Source organism: Arachis hypogaea, chromosome 16 (assembly GCF_003086295.3).
Source record: "Arachis hypogaea cultivar Tifrunner chromosome 16, arahy.Tifrunner.gnm2.J5K5, whole genome shotgun sequence".
Lineage (NCBI taxonomy): Eukaryota > Viridiplantae > Streptophyta > Magnoliopsida > Fabales > Fabaceae > Arachis > Arachis hypogaea.
Window position 1 is genome coordinate 86,408,509 of NC_092051.1, and position 10,223 is coordinate 86,418,731.

The 10,223-nt window shown below is 42.0% G+C and overlaps 1 non-coding gene across 1 annotated transcript; it reads right to left on the bottom strand.

Moving 5' to 3' along the window:
• Positions 1–8,605: 8,605 nt before the first annotated feature.
• On the bottom strand, positions 8,606–8,712 carry LOC112760427 (small nucleolar RNA R71). Its single transcript, XR_003180869.1, has one exon. It is a non-coding gene; the product is annotated as a small nucleolar RNA R71 (small nucleolar RNA).
• Positions 8,713–10,223: the final 1,511 nt, after the last annotated feature.

A 10,223-nucleotide genomic window follows, 5' to 3' on the forward strand; every position in this document is an offset into this window, starting at 1 on the left:
ATTTATCAAGGAATTCTCTTCTAAGCAAGTCCCAATCGGACACAACATCACTAGGCAGGGTATAAAACCACTCCTTGGCTCTTCCCTCAAGAGAGAAAGGGAAGGCAAATAACCATATAGCCACTTCATCGGATCCTTCCCACCTAGTAGTCGAGCATACACCATGAAAGTCCTTGAGGTGTCTAATTGGATCTTGTGCGGGAAGTCCATGGAACTTTGGTAAGAGATTGATGAGAGCGGTCCTGAGTTCAAAGTTTGCATTTAAGTTGGGATAAATCACATGAAGAGGTTGGAGAACAAAGTCTGGAGCACCCGCTTCCTTGAGAGTAACTCTCCTTGGAGCGGCCATGTTGTCAAAATCTAGATCAAAAGAAGAACTATTAGTAGTATCAACGGAAGAGTAATTAATGCCTTCGTTGGATGACGATGACATGGTTGGTGAATTGGTAAGAACCTTTTCACCTTCCTCAAAGGCTAACCGCCTCCGAGCTTGCCTAATATGAAGCAAAGTTCTTTCAATTTCCGAATCAAATGGTGCTAAGCTCGGATTTGGTAGTGAATGCGTCATACAATGAAGGAGATAAGAAGCTCATGACATCAATTTGTATCTAAGCAAAGACTAATCCTAACTAACAATCGAACAAACAAACAATCAAGAGAGAAATGCAAGTATTCACATATTAACATATTCACACTAACCAATAGAATGGCACACATAAGAAACTCCCCGGCAACGGCGCCATTTTGATGAACCGCATATTCTTATGCCGGTTAGAAATTAGTAATGAATTCAATCGTGAGTATAGTCTAACCAACATGCAAATATCGCATCAAACAATTCTAAAATCTATGACCGAAAGTGTTGATCCCGGGTCGTTCTCCCTAGGAATTGCCTTAGAATGCACATCATTGATTAGGAAGGCTTTTATAGTTTTGAGAGTTGGTGCAAGAATTCAAGCTAACAAAAGAAAACAACAATTAATTGAGATAAAGGCCTTGGCCAAGGGTAAGAATTGGAAGTTCCATCATTATAGTTTCCTTCAATTAGGATAGGAATTGATTATTGCTTCACTTAGTTAACCCCCTAAGAATGGACGAAAGTCAAGTGAGTGTAACTAACTTGAGTCACAAGTCCTAGTCTCACCCTAGGGAAGTCTAGCTTTAGTGCACTCCAAGTTAATTAGCACTTCTCAATTTATAATCTACAATTGATATCCACTATTCAAGTGTCTCTAATAGCTCAACCCCTAAGCCAAGTAAAAAAAATCTACTCCACAGCTAGGGTTGTCATTATCACAAATAATTGATAGGCAATCATAGAAGACATGATGTAATTGAGAGAAGAAAATTTAATTAAAGCTATCTATTCCACACAATCATCAACAATCAAGCAATTGAATGAAATGACACAATTCATTAATCCAAAATCAAGGTTACAAAGTCAAACAAATCTAGATCTAAGAGATTGAATCAAAAGAGCATCAATTAAGAGTAGAGGAAGAGTAGATCTACAACTTGTATCAAAACAAAAGTGAATTAGCAATGGAACTCACCAAGAAATCAACGGAGAATTGTAATGGAGGAAGTAAAATCCTAGAGAGAAGTTGGAGTTTTTCTCTCTAAAAATAAAATGTAACTAACTCCCTAAAATATCTAGAATTATGACTAATTGTCCTAACACACCTAACCCTTGGTCTTCTTAAGCTTTTCCCTCCAAAATTTTGCTCCAAAACAGGGCCTAAGACTCCTTGAAATCGCTGGTAATGTATTTCGATTAAAAAATCATGGGCGTCCATCGACGCGTACGCGCACAGCACGCGTACGTGCCCCTAGGGTCTTTTGCGATCTGCGCGCAGGCGCACGGTGCGCGCGAGCGTCACAGGAGATATGGCCCAGCCTTATAAGCACGCCGGCTCCTCGCTCGGCTCCACTGCGCTGGCTCTGGGTGTACGCATCCACACGTACGCACAAGGTGCGCGTGTGCATGCATGTCCAAACTTCAAATCTTTAATTTATTCCATGCTCCCTCCATTCATGCATGCTTCCTTCACTCCTCTTAGCCATTTTTGCCCTGTAACTTCTGAAACCACTTAACAAACGGATCAAGGCATTGAATGGTAATAGAGGGCGATTACAATATATCAATTTTGATGCAAAAAAGCATATTTTCATCTATGAGGCAAAATAGGGAAAGGAACACAAAATCACACAGTTTTATATGAATAAGTGTGGAGGATCATTGACAAAACTCTTAAATCTATACATGATAAATCCTAAAAATAGGATTTATCAGGATGCTGCCATCGAGAAACTTGAAGTACAAATTGGATACCTATCCAAGCAAGTTTCTAACTACAACCCTTGTAGTGCCACCAGGGCAAACCCAAAGGAGGAATGCAAGGCCATCACACTCAGGAGTGGGAAGGAACTGAAGGAAATATCAAAGGAAATGCAAGAGAAGAAGGAGAATGAAAGTTTAAAAGATAAAGAGGAAGCACAAACACCTGCACGAAAAAGAAATCTTGAGACCATATGTCCCAAAAGCTCCTTTCCCTCAACGATTAAAGAAGAATGAAAGGACAACCAATTCTCTATATTCTTAGAGGTTTTCAAGAAACTGCAGATCAATATTCCCTTTGCTAAAGCACTAGAGCAAATGCCACTCTATGCTAAGTTTTTGAAGGAATTAATGACCAAGAAGAGAAGCTGGAGAAATGATGAAATTGTGGTGTTAACAGAGGAATGTAGTACCATCATCCAACACAAACTACCTCAGAAATTGAAGGACCCTGGGAGCTTCTAATTTCCTTGTATCATAGGAGAAATCACAGTGGAAAAAGCCTTACGTGATTTGGGAGCTAGCATAAATTTGATGTCCTTAGTAACGATGAAGAGAATGAAGATTGAGGAAGCCAAACCAACAAGAATGACACTTCAATTAGTAGACCGATCATTCAAATTCCCCCATGGAGTAGTAAAAGACTTGTTGGTGAAGGTGGGAGACTTCATCTTCCCAGCAGACTTTGTGGTGTTGGATATGGAAGAAGAAGCCAAAGCTTCAATCATTTTGGGAAGGCCGTTTCTAGCAACAGCTGGAGCCATCATCGATGTCCAAAAGGGTGAACTTACCCTTAGGCTACATGATGAGAAAATGGTATTCAATGTGTTCAAGGCAATGAGTTACCCACGGGAATCACTAGGAGAATGTATAAGGTTGGATGCAGTGGAAATTTTAGTACAAGAAACCTTTGAAGAAGAAAAACTTGAGGAGGTGCCAGAAGAGGATCCCACATTAAACAGTGAGGCTTCAACAGTTCAGTCAACCGAGGTACTCATTCCAAGCACATTAGAGGAAAAGAAAGAAGGGAAGGAAGCACCCAAACTCGAACTGAAAGCATTACCTCCCACTCTCAAGTATGCATACCTGGGAAGTGATGAAAGTTACCCAGTGATCATCAATTCTGCTCTCACTCAAGAACAGGAGAAAGAGTTAATCAAGGTGTTGCATGCCATTGGATGGACCCTTGCTGATTTAAAAGGGATAAGCCCCTCCATGTGCATTTATAAGATCTTGTTGGAAGACAATGCCAAACCTTCCATTCAGCCCCAAAGAATGTTGAATCCAGTCATAAAAGAAGTGGCACAAATAGAGGTGATGAAGCTATGGCAGGCAGAGGTGATCCACCCAATTTCAGATAGCCAATGGGTGAGCCCCGTTGATGACTTGCATCATCTACCCTTTTTTTTTTGCATAAAAAGGACCATAAAAGGGCATAATCTCAGTAGATCATTGCAATTCATGCATTATATGATGAACATTATAGTACATTTCTTTGAAATGAGTTTGTGCTAAATTTCATGAGAAAAAGACATCAAAAAGGGGAACAAAACAACAAAACAAGCTAGGCGTGCGAAACGGGCGTCCCACTTGGAGCAAACGCCACAAAATTTCACTAGCGTGGCACGCCAGGAGCTGGGCGTGGCACGCCAGTACTCAAGTCCAGAAAGGATCCCCAAGCATATACATGGGTGTGGCACGTCAGAATCTGGGCGTGGCACGCCAATACAACTTTCCACAGACTAACAATGAAGGCTGATGAGCGGATAATTTATAAGCTTTTTGGCATTGTTTTTAGTATGTTTTTAGTACATTTTAGTTAGTTTTTATTATGTTTTATTAGTTTTTAAATAAAAATCACTTTTCTGGGCTTTACTATGAGTTTGTGTGTTTTTCTATGATTTCAGATATTTTTTGGCTGAAATTGAGGGACCTGAGCAAAAATCTGATTCAGAGGCTGAAAAAGGACTGCAGATGCTGTTGGATTCTGACCTCCCTGTACTCGAAGTGGATTTTCTGGAGCTACAGAAGCCCAATTGACGCGCTCTTAATTGCGTTGAAAAGTAGACATCCTGGGCTTTCCAGCAATATATAGTAGTCCATAATTTGTCTGGAATTTGATGGCCCAAACAGGAGTTCCAAGTCAGCTCAAGAATTCTGGCGTTTAACTCTAGAACTGGCACAAAAGCTGGAGTTAAACGCCCAAACTTGCATAAAAGCTGGCGTTTAACTCCAAGAAATGTCTCTACACATGAAAGCTTCAATGCTCAGCCCAAGCACACACCAAGTGGGCCCCAAAAGTGGAAATTTACAATAAACACCCTAGCTTACTCATTTTCTGTAACCCTAGGTCACTAGTTTACTATAAATACTACTTTCAGTGATTCATATTGTACCTCATAACACTTTACACGTTTCTTGTTGTGTTCTCTACTGAATGAGTCTCTAAACCCCATTGTTGGGGGTGAGGAGCTCTGCTGTTCTTCATGAATTAATGCAATTATTACTGTTTTCCATTCTATTACGCTTGCTTGCATTCTAAGATATTCATTCGCACTTCAACTTGATGAATGTGATGATCCGTGACACTCATCATCATTCTTACCTATGAACGCGTGCCTGACAACCAACTCCGTTCTACCTTAGATTGAATGCATATCTCTTAGCCTCATGATTCAAATCAGAGTCTTCGTGGTATAAGCTAGAATCATTGGCGGTCATTCCTGAGATCCGGAACGTCTAAACCTTGTTTGTGGTATTCTGAGTAGGATCTGGGAAGGGATGACTGTGACGAGCTTCAAACTCGCGAGTGTTGGGCGTAGTGACAGACGCAAAAGGATCAATGGATCCTATTCCGACATGATCGAGAACCGACAGATGATTAGCCGTGCGGTGACAGCGCATTTGGAATATTTTCACTGAGAGGATGGGATGTAGCCATTGACAACGGTGATGCCCAACATAAAGCTTGCCATGGAAGGAGTCTCGCGTGCATGAAGAAGAAGACAGTAGGAAAGCAGAGGTTCAGAAGACAAAGCATCTCTAAAGCCTCAACCTGTTCTTCATTACTGCATAACAAGTATTTATTTCATGTTCTTTTACTTTTTACAATTAAATCTGAGAATTACTGATATCCTGACTAAGAGTTACAAGATAAGCATAGCTTGCTTCAAGCCGACAATCTCCGTGGGATCGACCCTTACTCACGTAAGGTATTACTTGGACGACCCAGTGCACTTGCTGGTTAGTTGTGCAGAGTTACAAAAGTGTGATTGTAATTTCATGCACCAAAGGCCACCAAAGGGGCGTGGCACGCCAAACCCACAACTTGAGCCATGGGCATGCCACTTGGTATCGACTGCGTGGCACGCCAGCTTTAAAATCACTTGGGTGTGCCACTTGAACAGCTTGACGTGGCACGCTGGTACAAATTTCCAAAGAGAAAGTTGAAGGCTAAAAAGGCTGGGCGTGCCACTTGAGCAGTAAGGCGTGGCATGCCAAGCTTCCACCCTCACTTAGGCGTGCCACTTGAGCATCTCGGCACGGCACGCTAAGATACGAAAAAGGCCAAAGCAAAGGCTGGGCGTGCCACTTAGTGTCGAAGGTGTGGTACGCCAGCTCAAGATTCCGAACTGGGCATGTCACTTGAATGCCAGGCGTGGCATGCCAGCTACTGGAACCAAGGCAAATGATGGGCGTGGCACGCCAACACCTGGGCATGGCACGTTGGTTGTATTTTTCAGAGAGGGAGAAACAAGGCCAACCATATGGGCGTGCCACTTGGTATCGAAGGCGTGGCACACCAGCATTAAAAATCAGTTGGGCGTGCCACTTGAGTCCCAGGTGTGGCACGCCACCATCACCAATCACCCAAGAGAAGACCTGGGCATGCCACTTGAGTTCTGGGCGTGGCACGCCAAGTAGAGGATCCAAGCACAAGGAGGGCATGGCACGCCAAACCCTGGGTGTGCCACATTAGTTCAACCTTTCAGAGAGATAGATCAAGCACATAACGTGGGTGTGGCACGCCCATCCTTGGGCGTGCCACGCTAGTTCAAACTTCCAGAAGCCAACAATGAGAGGAAAAGGCTTGGGCATGCCACTTGGGCTCAAAGGCGTGGCACGCCAGGTTATCCAAGTCTTTAAAAAGGCCTGGGCGTGCCACTTGGGCTCGAAGCCGTGGCACGCGAGGTTATCCAAATCTTTAAAAAGGCCTGCATGTGCCACTTGGGCTCGAAGGTGTGGCACGCCAGGGTGGTCAGTGAAGGGAGGCGTGCCACTTGAGGATTGAGCATGGCACGCCAAGGCAGAATTAGTGCAAGGGTGGCATGCCACTGAAGCGCCAATCACACGCCAGCTGTGAGATCACGTTTTATGAGTTTCTTTTCCCTCCAAAATGTAATTTTGCTTTCACTTTTGTATTTTTCTTTATTTGCTATTGTTAGGAGTAGTATATATACCCCTTGGAAGTACTGAAGAGGGGTGAAGCAGTTGAGCTATTAGTTGAAGCATAGTTAGATTCACCTTTTCCATCTTTTACTTTTTCTTTTTCTTGAGCTATGAGTAGCTAAATTCCCTCTCATTGAGAGAGGGAGCTCTGTTGTACTTGATAGATTAATGATAGTGAATTTCTTCTTCTCTTCATCTTCTCTTTGATTTGCTAGAAGGAATTTCGTACTTCATGCTAGTGTTCAATCACCTTAGAAAAGGGGTTGAATGCAAAATGGGGTTCTTGGGAACCTTGGAAAAGAAAACATAAAACCATGCTTGAAATTCTTTCTCACACTTGAATAGGATTTGGGCTTTGGGTTTGGATATGGTGACATAAAATCCTCCCTCTACTTGGACCTATGATGATGTGTGTTATAATCAGGGACCAAGCATATCTCTCTTCATGAGCAATTAGACCAAGGAATTGGCTATTGATCAAGATTTGAGAGATTGAGTCACCAAGGGATTGGGGCTCAATCAATCATGATTGTTAAGAGGTCAATGAGTTGCATGATTGAAGAGGATATGAGCTAGATTTAATCCAAAGAGACAACATCTCTTGATCTCGATAAATTCCCTTATTCTTATCTTCCACTTTCTTTATAGCTTTCTTTACATTCTGTAATTCCCCCATTCCCATTTACTATTAAGTCATTTAAGTTTCTGCTCTTTATTTTTGTTGCCATTTTCAATTCTGCTATTTACTGCTTCCCTTTACTTTTGAGTCATTTATATTTCTGCACATTTACGTTTCTGTAATCACAATCTATTCTGTTTAGCTTGACTAATTCACCAATTGATTAAAGTTGCTCAAATATATCAATCTCTGTGGATACGATCCTACTCCACTGTGGGTTATTACTTGACCATAATTTTGGTGCGCGTGCCAAAAGAACGGATTCAAAAAATTTTATAATTGGGTGTGAAATCCGGTCATCAAGTTTTATGGTGCCATTGCCGGGGATTGATTTGAATTTGACAATGATTAAATTGATTCGGGAGCTAGATTAAGCAATTTTACTCCCTTGTTATTTTCTTCTAGCTTATTACTTTTCTGTCCACTCTGTTTTCTTTTTTTTACTTTGATTATTTTAGCTACTCATTGTTCATATTTCCACTCTTCTAACTTTTTGATTAATTGCATCAACCAAGTTAACCACTAATCTTCACTAGAGTGATTCTTTCACTTGTCCTCTACTTGCTGTTTGTTGAATGTATGACAGGTAGAAGGGGAGAAACTTCATCCTTTTTTGATAGTGAAATTGAGAGGACCTTCCTTAGATTAAGGAGGGAAGCAAGAGGCAAGGGCATAGTTGGAGGGGAACTAGTAGAGAAACATCTAAGTACCACCATGGATGATGAAGTACAAGACAATATTGGAGGAGATACTGGAAATCATGTTGGGCAAGAGAGGAGAGTCTTAGGCTCCTACATCAACCCAAATTCAGGAAACTGTGGCAGCAGCATCCTCAAACCAACAATCCATGCCAATAACTTTAAGTTGAAACCTCAACTCATCACACTTGTTCAGAATAATTGTTCATATGGAGGAGGAGCCCAGGAGGACCCAAATCAACATCTTAATACATTCTTGAGGATTTGTGATACTGTAAAGTCCAATGGTGTGCACCCTGACACCTACAAGCTACTTTCTCTTTCTCACTCAGAGATAAGGCCGCAAAGTGGTTGGAAGTATTCCCTAAGGAGAGTCTAACCACATGGGATGATGTTGTAAATAAATTCCTAGCAAGATTCTATCCTCCACAGAGAGTCAACAGGCTAAGAGTTGATATGCAAACTTTCAGACAACAAGATAGTGAAACACTCTATGAAGCCTGGGAGAAGTTCAAGGATTTAACAAGGAAATGCCCGCTTGATATGTTCAATGAGTGGGTGCAACTACACATCTTCTATGAAGGGCTGTCATACGAGTCAAAGCAAGCAGTAGGTCATTCTTTTGGAAGCTCACTCAATAAGAAGAAAACCATTGAAGAAGCCATAGATGTCATAGAGACTGTAGCTGAGAATGAGTACTTCTATGCTTCAAAAAAAACTCAAAAGAGATGAGTGATGGAACTCAACTCAATGGATGCCTTGCTGGCCCAAAACAAATTAATCACTGCACAACTAGCAGCCTTGACCAAGAAGATGGAGAGTAACCAAGTCTCAGCCATCCAAGTCCAAGCCCCTCAACAAGAAGGGGATGCACCAAAAGTCGAAGGTAAATGGGAACAAGCTAATCATGTGAACAATTCTAGACCTCCATATGACCCAAACTCCAAGACGTACAATGCAGGTTGGAAGAACCACCCAAATTTTGGGTGGGGGAACCAACAAAACCATAATCCAGATCATACAAAGCCATACCAAGCGAATCAATACCATAACTACAACCCCAACCATCAATCAAACAATAACAGACCTTACCACAATATATAAAACACATCATATCATTCCACTCAACAAATACCCAACAATCACCATCAAGACACATCAACTTCAACCATGCAACCATGTGAAATCAAGAGCAACTTTGAGAGAGTCGAAGCTGCAATAGCACAACTGTCATCACAGCTGACAGGAGCTATCTCCACTCTTTTAGAGAGACAAACACAAGCTGACAAGAGGATAGATGCCAACAAAGAAGAGTACAGGTCAAATCTGAAGAATCAAGGTGCAGCCATTTCAAAATTGGAAGCAAAAGTAGGGATTCAATCCAAGCAAATTCCTATGTCTACACATACATTTCCCAATGATACCATGGCTAACCCAAGAGGAGAATGCAAAGCCATCACACTTAGAAGCGGAAAGGTGGTAGAAGAAGCAACCCCAAGTCAGAGCGACCAACAAAAAGGAGCTGCAGAAAAGCCTGAAGACAAGAATGAAGAGGAGACTCCTACCCCATCACCATCAAAGCCAATCTTGAAGCCTTATGTGCCAAAGGCACCATATCCTCAAAGGCTGAGGAAAGATGGGAAGGATGACTAGTTCTCTAGATTTTTAGAGATCTTCAAGAAACTCCAAATCAACATACCATTCGCTGAGGCACTGGAGCAAATGCCACTCTATGCCAAATTTTTGAAGGAGCTCATGACAAGAAAGAGAAACTGGGGGGAAAAAGAGACCATAGTGCTAACTGTGGAGTGTAGCGCCATAATACAAAGGAAGCTACCCCAGAAAATGAAGGACGCAGAGAGTTTCCAAATCCCCTGCATCATAGGGGATATCAACATTGAGAAGGCCTTGTGTGACTTAGGAGCTAGCATCAATCTCATGTCCCTAACCATGATGAAGAGGATGAAGATTGAGGAAGCCAAGCCAACAAGAATGGCACTCCAATTAGCTGACAGAACCTTCAAGTTCCCCCATGGGGTAGTGGAAGACTTGCTGGTGA